Below are 14,099 nucleotides of genomic sequence, written 5' to 3'. Positions count from 1 at the left end.
ATGGTTTTTCATTCTCATATCAGCAAACATCTATTCCTGTAATAATTTTCACGACCTAGAGTATCATTCGTTATATTAGCTTAGTCTGTAATTTCAACCTTTGTGAAACGAGACGAAAGGAAAGAGTTTGTTCTGCACACAATTTCCGCAACTACAATTATCGTCGCAATTAGCGCGAGTGCTTTTGTTAATTCTGACGATTATTTAGAGCAAGCGCTATAGGAATAACGTTTTCAAGAGATGTCGTGATACCAGACAAAAAAGCGTCCGCTTTTCATTCTCCGCGAATTCGCGCTGGTGTTTGCTTCGACCAAAAATATGCCAAGTCTTCAGAAATCCGCTATTAAAGTATTGTCCTTGTGAAGTTGCTATATTAATTTATAATAACAAATCTTGTTATAATTTTATTGAAATCAATTCTTTTCTAAAATTTGCAAAAAAATAAAGACTAACGCAGATTAAAAGTCTCAAAAAAATGCTCGAATAAAAAAGATTTTATATTTTGTTTTAATAGCACGGAAAATTAAATAAATGTCTTGAAATTACATCAATAAAAAATTTAACACATGAAAATATAATAAATAATATTTCAACGCTTGAAAAAAATAAGAATGAACATGCCTATGGTTTTCTATACCTGCGTAAATAACTTTTACCCTTTAGTTTCCCTTATCTAGTCGCAATGTACATACAAGTACATACGAACCGTCTCGACAACGGCGTCCTTTAGTCTTGTCTTATAAAATATCTGGCTGATCCGCGTAATACGGGCTTTAAAATCGGACGTCGACCTGGGACTGGTCATGTGTGCGGGCATTCGAGCACTCTCTCTGCAAAAACTGATAAGGAAAATATATATTCGCACTCGAGTCTCTCTGCTTCCATGCGCACCTCCATCCACTCCGTTCCCGTTGCCACCCCCTCTAAGTCTCCGGCTGCTGACGAGGTATCTTGGAGGCAGGCCAATTTACACTCGGAACCTTTCTCGAGATAGTCAGATAAGGCCGGAAACCGAAACAATCTCTTCATTCCGTCGTCGTGGAATATCGCACAAAACGTTGGTAAAAGGGTGGAAAAAGATATCTTGATAATAAAGGACGTTTATTCTTCACGACGAAGATAAAACTTCAGAAAACTTTTGTATTTTTTATTCAAACAAATATAGTCATTATTAAATTATTCGCAAAGAAATTTTTTCAAACTTTAGTTTTCAAAATTAAAAAAAAATTTCTTTTGCGTGCGCGAATCATTTAATAATGACTATATATATAAATTTACATTATAAATATTAACGAATTATTAAAATATATTATGCAAATAAAAAACAATTCATTTATCTTCAATTTTATCATATAGAATAATTTTAATTTCAGTTTAACTGAGATTCCTTGTAAAAATAGAAAATTTAATTATTATCAGAAGATTTTCTCTAAAAGTGAATCAGTGTATTATCACTGAAAAACAGTAAATACTCACTGATTACAAGCAGTTATAAGTACAGCACTGATTACACTGAGTGATAATACACTGATTCACTTTTAGAGAGTTGAAGACATTTATTATGAGAACAAAGAAAAATGTATAATTTATTAGATTTTAAATCGGCATAAAGTAATTTTAAAAATTTAATATTTAGTTTAATTACTTGTTTTATATATATAAATATACAATTTTAATCATTATCAGAAAATTAATAAAGAAATATATTAAATGAAAAAAATATAAGAAATATATATTAATGAGATTTAATTCCATGAACGTTAGTTAATATAAATCTCAATTAAAGCAATTTTCTATGTCTATGTGGAATTAGGGAAAAGCAGTTAAACCATGATTAATCTTATTAATCGATCAAACCGATTTATTTGTTTCACGGATTGATGTATCAAATAGCGGGTAGAAACACTTATCGAAGTCTCACATCGGCAACCGCCGACTCGCGAAATGCGAAAGAATGAGCGGTTACAGAAAGTCAATCGGTAATGTAATTAAGAGTTGCGGAGCTGCGATCAATTCTCCTCGAAAAGTATTTAAGTGCCATTCGATGTATTTTACTAATGGATCGCTTTCAACGATAGCACAAAGTTGTTGGTTTTTTAAATAAAAAGAATAAAAATAGCACAAAAATGCATTATTTTCTTATAAATATTTAAAATAATTGTGCTTTTTAAATCTGTGCTAGATATATTTGGAAGCAAATCTATATATCTAAAATTCTAAAATTTCAAAATAAAACAAGATTGACAAAAAATTAATTTTTTATTCATTTGTTTATCTCCGCGGAATCCTAACTTAAAGAATGCTAAACATTTTTAATTAATTTAGAATTAAATATAATAAATATAATTAAATTTTTTATGATAATACTAATTAAGTATTCATGATTTCTGTGTTCATACATTTCTATATCACATGATACGGAAATTACAATCATTTTTTTTCGATTTTTTTATTCTCTTTGGCTTAAATGACATTCAACAAAAGTCTAGCTAATTTGATTTGAGATTCGTTTCCCTTGCTTCAATTACGCAAATGGAAATATCTGCGCAAATTTTAAATATGCCTTAGAATATAATTTGCAAAACATATACCCGCATAATACGTTCCCTTATCAATTCCCCTGACGCAGCGTTTTCTACGTATGTAGAAAATCCATTTCTATAGCGATACATGTTAATCTCGGCCTATACATTTCATACCACACACGTATCATTATGCAACTAAAAGCCGATAATCATCCCGAATCAATTATTCCGAATGAAATGCATCAATTATAAATTAGAGTTTCGCTTTTATCGATTATTCGCGTTACTTTATTATTTCGCAAAAATAATCATTTTTCCATAAACTCCGTTTGCATAATACATTTTCCTTTTCAATCGGTTTATTCAAAGCAATCTTTCAAAGTGTACTACATAAATCTGCTTTAAGTCATTAAAAATAAACAATTTGCAATTTTTTCCTGCTCGCTTTCAATTAGAACTTACCCTAAAATCTATTTTTAATCTCAAATTAATCTACGGTGTGTAATATCATAAATAATACATTTTCATTTTTTTAAATGGTTTATTCATAATAATAACTTTTCAAAATGCGCTGCATAAGTTTGCTTTAACTCATAAAAAATTAAACAACTCGCAATTTTTTTCGGCTTGCTTTCGATTAGGATCTATCCTAAAATCTATTTTTAATATTGATCTAGTATTAATCTACAATATGTAATATCATAAATGTTTTCGCACTTTGTAATGATATTAATATGTAACTTTATTCGATTACTTCATTCTATTTCTATTCACAAAGAAACTGTATACTCCTCCTTAAAAAAAAGATGATAAAATATTATTGTCAATATTACTGCAGATTGTGTGTCTTTATTTTTGTCGCTTAAACGATTAAAAATCGGCGCTGAAAATCGACGATTAAAATCGCGTTACGTGAAATCGCGGTTATAATCGTGCAATATCTTACGACACGCGCGGTAGTTACGATCGAAAATAGCGGTCGTTGCCTCATGGCGATCATTGCGAGCATGAAATCGACGACAGCCATCCGGGCAAACGCGAATGCGAGATCAACGATCGGTCGACATCGTACAACGCATAATTTACGTTGTAATGCACCGTTTGACTACGATGAAATCATTACCGGTAAGACGAAACATTCTCCCCTCTGCCCCCATTGCATCCTCCTACGAAACTCCCGTTATCATTATCTCCGCGCGACGAATCATTACGGAACGTAATGATGACCGTCAGGTCGGTGTAATTAGATGCCCGATTGTCAAATAATGTGAAGCATTTATAATTACGTATACGAATACACCGCGGTAATTCAATGTCGGACGCATTAGTTCCTCTTTTCCCGTCAATATTAATGCCATTCGTAATTTATCGTATCAATGGGATATTAATGAGCAGAGACGGATTGTATAATGGCACGATGACGTAAATATCATAGACACACAGGCTATTATTATTTAGGGAGATCATTGATTCGGCCATTTATACTTTACATCGTCAAGCTCCGCTCGGGAGTTCACATAAATTTACAATATTGGATAATATTTTACCTGAATGCTATGAATTATTCGAACAATACATGATAAATGAGAAATACAATATGAGAAAATTCATATATAAAATTAACATTTATAACGAATAATTTTGCTAATATAAAAAGATAAAATAATATCGTTTTCCGTATTTTTTATGCGATTATATAATTATTAATTATATGAAATAATTATTAATTACACACTCACACGCAAATATATAATCAACATTTCTTCTTCTAATAAAACTGGCCTCGTGTAATTCAATTATTATATTATAATCGATAAAAATTACATTTTATATATATATATATATTAAAATCCTTTTTGCTCCCATTAATATCGTATATATGCAATAATGTCGGTAAAAGCTATGAATATTGACGAAATTATGTTATGATGACTGTACGCAACTATTCCCAAGAACCCTTTAGCTCGCTCTGTTTCTTATATATTACACAGGAAGTCTCGTTAGATGAAATGTATACGTATACATGTTGCGTTTTTCAGTTTATATATATAATTCTCTTTGTACGGTAACTGCAGTATCATGTCATGTTCTTGTTAGTAAAACGCGAGGAATACAGATTAGCCCACGAAAATGCATTTTCGAAGAGTCGTCCCTTTAGGCAAGCTTCTCTCACATTCCATTATCATACAATAATAATAATTCATCAAAAAACAAGACTTTATTATCTGAATTTTATGTAGTTAATATTATCTAATCATCGAATTAAAATATTATAAACTGCGAAACAATCCGCATATAATTATATTTTACTTCGAAAATTACAATATTCCAGAACAATGGAGCATCTAGAAATTCTCGAGAAAAAATATCGATTCTCGTCAAAGAATATGCTACAGATAAGAAAGAAATAAAATCTCCGATATCTAGTAGATCACAGAAGGAAACTCGATATACTATATAATATATAAAAATGTAATATTTATCTCCACTGGCTGGGAGGAGGACTATCGAAATTGCTAGTGATACAATAGTAGTCTGGTTTATGCAGAGCATACTGCCTCGTTCGTTCCTGTGTGGGTGGTCTGTGTGAACGAATAAGGAAGCTTCCTCCATTCAGAACGAGCGAATGGAAAAGCGGCTTTTGGATGACTGTACGCGTCCGGAAAATATAAAAAGAGGCCTGGGAAAGAACGTTACGTGGGTTTCGTTTAAACCTCTCACACACAGCATCCGTCCTATCCTCCGTCTGCTGCACTTCAATAGATTTTATTCCAGTCAAGGCTGATTGCATTTTGCCCGATATTAATTTCACTCGATGATGCAATTTCTTCCAGTTAAATACTTTGACGATTTTTTCTAACTATTTAATCTTTAGCAATGGATATTTTAAATATCGATTCAATTTCTCTTTCTCTCTCTCTCTTTCCCTTGAATCAAAATTCTAAAATAGATTTTCTCTCAAAACAGACTGTTAATTTATTTCTCTTCTATATTATATTATATATATTTAATTTAATTTTTTTAATTTTTAATTTTTAATTTTTTTCAATTATACATATCGTGGAAATTAAAAAAATTTCACGAATTAAATATATACTTAATAATGTTAAATAATAATTCTATTAATAATTTAAAACTTATAAAATTTTAAATAAAAATAGATACAAAATGTGTAATCAAATATAAAATTTAAAAATATATCTAGTAAATATAGATATGCATGGCTTGTGTGATTTAGAAGTTATAAAGATTAAACGCAATATATATTTCATAACTACTAAACGAAAACGATCTCTCTTTTTTTTCTTCTCTTTTTCTCTCTCATTTGATAACAAAAATGTCTAAACAGAATAAGCAGTTAAACCAGAAAATGATTATTCTTTTAACGAGATTAACAAAGCGCTTGAACAAAATCTCTTCAGTTGGAAAATGATTTTGCAGTTACTAAAGCAGCGAGTTTGTTCATGAAAAGGCTGAGAATGGGGCTTTTCGGGAAAATCCACGGGTGGTTTCAGTATAATCTGAGTTTGCATTCCCCTGGGGGGAGACAAGCAACCCGGAATTATATTGTTATCAGGGACATTCGAGACGAAACGATACTCACTCGCAGGATTATATTCACATGTAGCCAAAGAGATAACCAGACACAGTCACTTTTCTACATTTCGCAGAGCCAGTCTTGCTTCAGAGAACGCGAAATTTTGTTGAAATTATTTTCGCATCAGCCAGAATCAATGTCATATAAAATACAACTTTCACTGTTTTAATTAATTAAATTCTAATTATCACGAACAGTGGTAAAGAAAAATATAAATATGATACTTTGATATTTGGAACATTATGTAAGTAAATGCAAATGTAAAACTGTCATTCAAAATAAATAAATTGCGATCAAAAAATTCTTTTTTTTTTAAACAAACTACTTCTATTTAAAAAATCTCCCAAAATAATAAAATAAAATTACATAATTATTAAGAATTTTATGCGAGAAGTATGATTACTATAAATTATATAAAGTATATTAAAAATGTGTGTACTTTCTCTAAACAATTATATAAAATAAATGGACTAATTTATATCACAATGTGAATAAAGGAGAGCTACGCAATAAGGTACTGATGCTATTTTATGAGTACGCTTTACTTGCGTAAGCACTTCCATATAACCAACGCTTTATGGAGCGGTCTGAAACTGCTAATAAACACCAACCAATGTTACATGGTTCAGTGGGGCACTATATCTAAATTAACTGTTAACTGTTACCAACAGGTAATGCAAGAGTCCGAATATTTGGAGAATTATGTTTAGAGAATACAGAGCACGTACCTTTCACCGTAAGAGCGCCATGGGATATTGTACAGTAGCGTTCATAAATTCAGAAATGTATCGCTTCATAGAAATGATCTTCAACTCTAACTTTCAAGAGTTTGCGTTCTATATTTTCTCGTATCTTCGCTGCTAACTTGCGTTATTTTATCTGGAAGAAATAAATGTCAGATAAATTTAATTTTATTGTCAAACTTTGTTTCACGTCGCGTAATTTATTTTATTTTATTGCCAAATTTTAATTTTTTTTAAATTCAACTTTAATATTCGTTGCTTTTCACAGACTAAAGATAATTATTCATTAATTCAAGTTTAATTCCACGCTTCTCAAATTAGAGATAATTATTCACATTTTAATTATTTATTTTTATGCTTACATTACTATGTATTTTTTATTATTGAATGTAATTGCATTATAATTACTATAAAATAATATATACTTATTTTATGTAATTATATGCATGTGCAGTATTACATTAATAAAATTATAAAATATTGGAATAATTGTTAATTTACGTATTTAATGATAAAATCCAATTTGCTCGATTTATCTCTTTATGCTCAATATCGCCAAAAACTCGGAATTTTACTTATTTATGAATGCCATAATTATACAAAGCTGTTCATTGTTCGATATTGATAACAAAATGAAATTATCCTGATCAGGAGAAGAATATCTTCTTAAAGAAACCGTAAACATTTTTTGATCATACTTCATTACTTATCGGAAAATAATCGAACGTAGATTCGGAAGATGGGATATCGGTCAAGGATTGAAGTTGTCACTGGCTAAGTAATTAGACGAACAGGCTCCTGATTAAACGGCACTGTTCGCAACGAATTACCAAGCCAGGTTGATACCAAGCCTACATGTGTGTGTATATGTGGCAAGCGCACCAACGCGTCGGAAGAGGGTGGTCGGAAAGAGAGGAAGGGGGTGGATAGGTCAGATAATTGCAACGGCGGAACAATGGGGAATTCGGGAGCATTTCCGCCTCCGGCCCGGAACTAATAATGTCCGTCGCGCTTACCGCCGCACAAACGAGCGAAAGATTGTTAACTGATCCTCCCGTTTGTACATACCCTGTATACGTGTATCTGAACACGCGCCAGCGAATTTTGCGAATTGTGCATTGCCAAATATGTGCCTCGATGCGGACGAGCCTTTTTTTCTGCTTTCATGCCGAAATAAAATCGATGCTTAATAACAAAGGGAACGAGGTATAATATGCTTCCGAATACACAGGAAATATGATACAATTCTGTGATTCTGCAATTTCCGATTAAATGTTGATCAGAGAGACATTGATAATACGAAATATTTTTTAGCCTTTAAAGTAATACAAACGATAAAATAATATAAATAAAATAAAGCAATAAAATATATTTTACAGTAATTTTTGAACAGGAGAAAAATTTTCTGTGATATAATTAATATCACATGCATTTACACGTCCAATATTTTAAAGCACGTAAAATAAATTTATTATAATTTCTACTGTTACGCGTTTTAATATGTTATATGAAACGTATTTTAATATATTAATTCCACGAGGAAAAATTTGAGGATAACTCGTACAAAATTCAGTGTATATTCAGCGCACGAAAGGAACAATCTCTTATTGTTCTTAAAATAAAAACCGATTTTAGCGACCAAGGTTTCATCGCTGGAAGCGAGGGGACGTGACAGGCGAGCGAACATTTCTATTGGAAAACTGTGCATACCCGTCCGGAGTAATATTTCGCGGGTACTTTCGCGAGTTTCGGTTCTCGTAACGCCAGACACGTATTGCGTATCCATCAACCGCACAAGCGAAACGCCCTTTTTTGCCTCTTTAATGGTTCACGTACTTTCTGCGTTACTATAAGATACTGCATAGTTGCCCCTTCAAACTTTTCAAAACGCACAATTAAAACAGAACGAGGATATATATTTCCGACAAAAAAAAATGATTAATGCACAAAGTTGTTACTAATATTTCCTCCTCTCCAATCAAAGATGCTCTTATATAATATCATCTCTTATTTTTTTATTATTTATTTATTGCTATCTTGTTAACGTAGTTTCGTAATTTCCTGTTAACAGCTCTTATGAGGAACTTTCAGCGCACTTAATCTAAATCTTCTGTCTAACTATCCGGCTTTCCTGAAAGAACAGCCAAGTTTGCTGGGAATATATTGACAAACTTGCGAAGAAATACCATGGCAAATTGGATGGAATTTTCTATGTTAATTATCTTACAGTTTTGCTGGGGGTGCGATATCGGATGAATGTCGATTCGCCCGTTACGCTCTCATCTTCCGCTTTATCAATTTTTGATAGAGCAAACCGGCCTTTGTTCAGACCTTTAACGATCTTGCTCTTTGCGATGATTAATCTTTAGCTTCGCGTCAAAAGATTACGATAAATTATAAAAAATAAAGTACAATTAAGTTTTTTCTTTGCACGATAGTGATAAAACTGAAAAAATATTTCCGGGAAAATAAACAGAATTATATTTTAATTATTTCAGGAAATTATTTCCTAATTGTTCAACATCTGTGCGTATCAGAATTATTTAATTATTCAATTATTGGTTTTAAAATTATTACAATGTTTATTATATCGTAATTATTATGGTGCGTTTGTAACTAACATTATAAATAATTTAAATGTTTTTGCAGATGAAAAATAAATTGATTTTATTTTTATATTCCTTTTTTAGTTTGCTCAAACTCTTTTGCGTGTCATATTATTCATCGTATCATTCTAGCTTGTTGGCATGAAAACTTAAGCACGCATTTATAGATTAATCCTCCTTCTCAACGAGTTGTTTGTGCTAAGCTCGTAATAGCGGTGCGAGAGTCGACGAGAAGACACGTGTAATCGGAAAAGTTCAAGGGTCGGTCGAGTTTCGCCGCGTTTTTTTCTTACCGACCATCTTTTATTAGGAAAAAAAAGAAGAAAAAAGTTAACACTAATACGAAAAATGTTGAAAATCCGATCTCGATAACGGAAAAATTTCGACGTAATCTTTCTTACTATAAAGTTTTTCGCAACAACAACTGCGCAATGAACTTCTAATTACTTTCTACCGGTCGTACGGATTATGTGATATACATTTTATTTCGCGAAGCGTCTCCGAATCTCTCGAAATTTTGCGAGCAAAGGAACATACGAAGCATATTATAATTATAATATAAATATATTTACAGTGTTTCCATAATCGTTTTAAGAAAATTCTAAGATTGATCTAATAATAAGAATTTTATTAATTAACATTATTAAAAATGCAATAAAATATTAAATTGTAACTTTAATAGAAAATTGAAAGAATAATCCTTATCAAGGATGTAAATCGAAATAATGTTAGCTCGACGATTAAAAGACATGAGGTGAAAAGTACATCTCAAATATCTAATTGATTGGAAAAATCGAATGCTTTGTGAAATCGACGTCATTTGATATAAACGTACAATGCTTCGAGGGCATATTCCTGATAAAATACCATTCTCTTTGTATATTTAAATGTTCGGATAGCACGAGACTACAATGGTAACAGTAATGGAAAAGAGTAGTCGACCAAAATTGAAACCGCTAGAGAAGAAAAGCTCCTCTATGTATGAATATACGCGAAAATAGATATGTAGGTAGATAGGGTAGTGGGTGGTAAGCCATGTATCGATGAGCCAACGATGAATGAATTTTCGAATTCTTCATGGATTCGGAGAATAGAAGTTGAAAAAATCTCGAGGTCAAGGCTGTGATATATTTCTAGAGAAAAATTCGCGAGAGCATAAATTGAACAAAAAATGTTAAATAAAAATAATTATCTTTGATAAATTTAATTGTTACTGAAATTAAATTAAAAACATTACATATACATATAATTACATATTATAATTAATAAATATATATAATATTTTTATAAAATTCGATTAAAAGTTATAAAAAGAGAACCAAAATTTCTTTTATACAACGAATAAATTTTGTTTGCTGAATCTCGTAATTATAGAAGTTAGTTATAATGCTTTTCACACTATGAAAGCCCTGTCAAGACTAGTTATTCACGAAATTAATTCACTTCTCATAAGAACACAGCTCCTTCAATCGCAACGTCGTAATGGCTTGCGAGAGACATCAATTATACCAAAGTGTCGAGCACTACATCTGCGAGAAATAACAGCGGACAGATTGTAGCGTCCGTCTTTGTCATATTCGCGAATCATGTCAAGTCGGTAGCTTCCGGTTACGAGAACATTGTGTCATTAACAAATAATTCGGCGAGGTCTTTTGTGTATACTTAATTTGTTGTGGGAAGAAAAGACAAATAGACTTCGAAAAAGCGAAAAAGAAATTGGAGGGGGGAAGATAAGTTTCGTAATTAAGTAATCTTCCGGCGAGGCAAACTTCCTTGTCTGTTGGTTCGGCGCGAGTCGGTTCTCTTCGACGGAATTGCATCCCTGATTAAATTATGTCGAAGCAACCGCGGAAGCGAGTTCTCTGTCGACGACGGAAACAAGAGAACAATATTGATCCACTTTACTGACACGACGTTTTATATTGTAAAAGAAACAGGTGCGAGAAAGAGATACTTTATAAAAATTATTTCGCAAATTTTAACAATATATGTTATATCATCCTAGAAATTTTACAAGATTAATTTTTCTTCATTATATATTTATATAATTTGAATTATATACACACACACACACACACACACACACACATTATAATTATTATAATTATATTATAATTATTTTTCAATATATACACAAAATATATTATTTATGTATATATGTAAAATATTTTTTTCCCTATGGAACACATATGATATATATTATAAACTCGAAGTAAAAAATTTAATTAAAAAGAAAAAGATGTATATATTATAAAATTTATTGCATGAGAGGGAAGTTAGGCCTCTATTACGTAGATAAAATAATATGATGGTGATAACACTCTTGTAAAGGCCACAAGCAATTAATTAGTTAAAAACATAAATTCTCTCGAGGATGTTACCATGAAATATAACGGACAATATTGCGTATGTATTTGCATATGTTAACATTTTCAGTCACTCCAAGCAATTTTCTCATACGCTAGTGCTCATATTATAAAAAAACCTATAGCTTTTTATTTCGAAGGAATAAAAGATAATTTACATTCCATGTTTATATTCTATATCGTAATAGCTTGTTAAAATGTGAATATTAATGAAATTAAACGCAATTTTAAAAGCGAGCTTGCGTGAAAGTAATAGATAAATGTAACTGGGCAAACAAAATTCATAAATGCTTTAATAATACTGACAAAATATACTGCTAAATTGACTAATAAATTACTGAAGATACGAGATATTTTCTTCATAATATTCAATTGAATAATAAATTAATTGAAAATAAATTGACATTTTTTTACGAATGCGAAAAAAATTCTATTTATACTCCGGAAAATTCAATGAAAATCGAGTTTCTACCCCGCGTTTTCATATTATTTGAACTACGCGGTACAGATCAATGTTGAAATCATATTCGATATAAAATAATTTGAAAAAAAACTTCGAAAAAAACAAAAAGAGATGCGGTTATCTGAGCCAATTTATATATACGCACAGAAACGATTATTGATCGAATAATAATCTGCAATATATTAACGACCGAGTATCATGCGTCATTCGGTTGTATCGAAATCGTTCAAAAATCGAGAGAGAACCGGTCGTAATTGTATTATATTCCGGGGATAATATCGAAGAGAGAGAGAGAGAGAGGGGGGGGGGATCGATGAGAAACATCAGGAAACGTTCAGACATATACAATACCAAACGTGGCGTTCGATTCAACCAACTTCGATGTATAATCGAGACAAACGATTAATCATAGCCACGTGCCTGATAACGACCGTTGTTTCGACGATCTTATGAGCGATTTCAATACGTTACGTGCGACTATAACCGTGACGTTGTCACGGTCACTTGTCATGAAAGCGATCACTTGTTATTTCAATGAATGTTCATCTCAATTGTAACGAGTAATATCTTATAATTATTTAATTATGATGCGAATAGAATATATTGTTCGCGAAAAAATTTTATTACGTTTATTTCTTGTGTGATGCGTAAAATAAATTAAATGAAACAATAACGAAATTCCATTTACGTTATTTTATTACTCGAAAATAAAGCGTAACAAATGACACAGCTAATAATTATTTATTGATTTTACAAATGGAATATATTTGTTTATGAAAAGATTTATTCCGCTTATTTCGAAAAATTCTGGTGCGTAAAACAAATTTAATGAAACGCAAACAATCGCGAAGTTTCTCATTTGCGTTATTTTTATTATTCGAAAGTAAAGCACAACGTTGTAAAAACAACCAGCAACGCAAATTCAATTTTTAAATGAAATCACGTTATCACGAGAAGAGTAAACGCCAATATGCAAAATCCAACGCAATACAAAGAATTTTTTTTTTATTTTCCAACTGATTTCCATCTCTACAGTCCTGAATTTTGCTGTGAAATTACAAAATTACTTTGTCGATGAAATGCGAAATATACAGCTGAAATTATTCCGATTGAATATATCGAATCTTTTCGATATTATATCCACCCCCCCTTTCCCTGAGGATCTTTAATATTAAATGTATCAATCAGAGATGTAGAATTATGCAATGTACATTTTGTTTTGCGTGATAATATTCGCGTGGAATTTATCAGAATTCGCTGTTTATCTATCGTGCGAAAGGTACGATCGACTACACACCGGCATTAATTATCACTGCACATTGGACGTAACTAATAACTCATGACATAATAAAGTACAATTTGCTGCAAAATTCGAATCATCGATCAAGAGAGAAAGAGAGAGAAGAGAGAGAAAATTAAATTTGTCATAATGTATTGAATCGCGTATATAATGGCAATACACCGATGTTATAATCGTCACTGAGATTTACAGCACTCCATTAGCATACAGAGAATTCGTCTCGTTTTATGCAAATACGCAAAAAGCAGGCAGTGTTGTATTTAATACATATACATAAACACACGTGCCAGGTATTTCCATGCTTCGTACATATAGTCGAATATACCGAGATTAATGCGTACTATTATCTCTAATCACTAATTTATACATGTACATTTCTCTCATTGATCAGTGGAATTAACCGAATTATTAGGAAAAAAAATATTAAATATTAATAGAAGAATAGAAGAATTATAATAGGAGAATTGAAGATAAAATTAACAGAAAAATTAATATAGA

At 31.2% G+C, this 14,099-nt stretch overlaps 1 protein-coding gene across 2 annotated transcripts in view; it reads right to left on the bottom strand.

Annotated features, from left to right (window-relative positions):
• LOC145976230 (beta-1,4-N-acetylgalactosaminyltransferase bre-4) overlaps positions 1-14,099 on the bottom strand; it is a 101,401-nt gene that overhangs the window by 84,724 nt on the left and 2,578 nt on the right. Inside the window, exon 2 of one of the 2 annotated variants that reach the window (XM_083107283.1) lies at positions 6,852-7,002. The exons of the other annotated variant lie outside the window; for it this stretch is intronic. The gene's annotated coding sequence lies outside the window, so the exon portion shown is untranslated. The remainder of the gene's footprint in view (positions 1-6,851; positions 7,003-14,099) is intronic. 2 annotated transcript variants of the gene reach the window in all.

The sequence above is a fragment of the Camponotus vicinus genome, unplaced genomic scaffold, assembly GCF_025532165.1.
Source record: "Camponotus vicinus isolate PSW18456_S1 unplaced genomic scaffold, iyCamVici1.0 SCAF_8, whole genome shotgun sequence".
Classification (NCBI taxonomy): domain Eukaryota; kingdom Metazoa; phylum Arthropoda; class Insecta; order Hymenoptera; family Formicidae; genus Camponotus; species Camponotus vicinus.
The sequence above is the reverse complement of the archived record's forward strand: the minus strand, read 5'-3'. Positions and strand labels throughout refer to the sequence as shown.